This window comes from Tachyglossus aculeatus, chromosome 2 (assembly GCF_015852505.1).
Source record: "Tachyglossus aculeatus isolate mTacAcu1 chromosome 2, mTacAcu1.pri, whole genome shotgun sequence".
NCBI classification, from domain to species: Eukaryota; Metazoa; Chordata; class Mammalia; order Monotremata; family Tachyglossidae; genus Tachyglossus; species Tachyglossus aculeatus.
In genome coordinates, this window is record NC_052067.1 from 96,150,219 (window position 1) to 96,151,770 (window position 1,552).

Below are 1,552 nucleotides of genomic sequence, written 5' to 3' on the forward strand. Positions count from 1 at the left end.
AGATACAGGGTAATCAAGTTCGACACGGTCCCCGTCCCACATGGGGCTCCCAGTCTTAATTCCCATTTTGCAGATGAGGGAACTGAGGCACAGGGAAGTGAAGTGACTTGCCCAAGGCCACACAGCAGACAAGTGGCAGAGCTGGGATTAGAACTCCTCTGACTCCCAAGCCCACGCTCGAGTCCCATGTGGGGTAAGGGCTGTGTCTGATTTGATTATCTTCTCTCTACCCCAGTGCTTAGTTCAGTGCTTGGCACATAGTAAGTGCTTGACAAATAGCACAGTTATTATCAGTAGTAAAAAATGAAGGGCACTAGAAAGAAATCTGCAAGAGAGTGTTCAAACCGATTTTCTTTCACTGCTTTTCTCCAAGGTTATTGATTTTAGAGCTTGAGTCTTTGTTCCGAGAAGCACCATTTCCAAAGGTCAGTAAATCTTTAAGAATTCTTTCACTTGTCTATAACTTGCGGTCGTTCTATAGCATGGCTTCAAATTCTCAAATGCTCCGTGGCTAGCTGAGGATAGATTCTCAGCCCCAGTAGAAGCAACAGGATCCTTTGGGGATTAGAGAAGCAGCGTGGCTCAGTGGAAAAGAGCACGGGCTTTCGAGTCAGAGGTCATGGGTTCAAACCCCGGCTCTGCCAATTGTCAGCTGTGTGACTCTGGGCAAGTCACTTAACTTCTCTGTGCCTCAGTTACCTCATCTGTAAAAATGGGTATTAAGACTGTGAGCCCCACGTGGGACAACCTGATCACCTTGTAACCTCCCCAGTGCTTAGAACAGTGCTTTGCACATAGTAAGTGCTTAATAAATGCCATCATCATCATCGTCATTCTCGAGCAATGAAACATTGGCTGAATTAATGAAGGCAAGCATGTAGGTCACCAGAATTTAGAAAACACAATTTTTGTAATCTGGAAAAATAAAAAAAAATGATTCTTTCCACCCAGTTATCCTCTATTCACCTTCTAACTAATCTTCCCACACTCTTTTCCTCCCTTTACCCACCATCAAGCTCAGCGCACACTAAGAGTAATTGAAACAGGAGTCATTGCATGGAAAAATCCTAAGAAAAAGGAGAAAGACTTGGATTAAATTATGCATTTTCTACTTGATGCTTCTAAGTCAATTATGAAAAGTGCTCCATACAGTGCTAGCACTTAGCACAGTGTAATAATAGTAATAACAATAATGGCATTTGTTAAGTGCTTACGATGTACAAAGCACCGTTCTAAGTGCTGGATAATGATGGTATTTTTTAAGTGCTTACTATGTGCCAGGCACTGTTCTAAGCGCTGGTAGATGCAAGGTTATCAGGTTATCCCACGTGGGGCTCACACTCTTAATCCCCATTTTACAGATGAGGTAACTGAGGCACCGAGAAGTGAAGTGACTTGCCCAAGGTCACACAGCTGACAAGTGGTGGAGCCGGAATTAGAACTCATGACCTCTGACTCCCAAGCTCACACTCTTTCCACTAAACTATGCTGCACTTAGTACAGCGCAAGTGCTTAGAACAGTAACCGCTCAATAAATACCATTGATTGATTG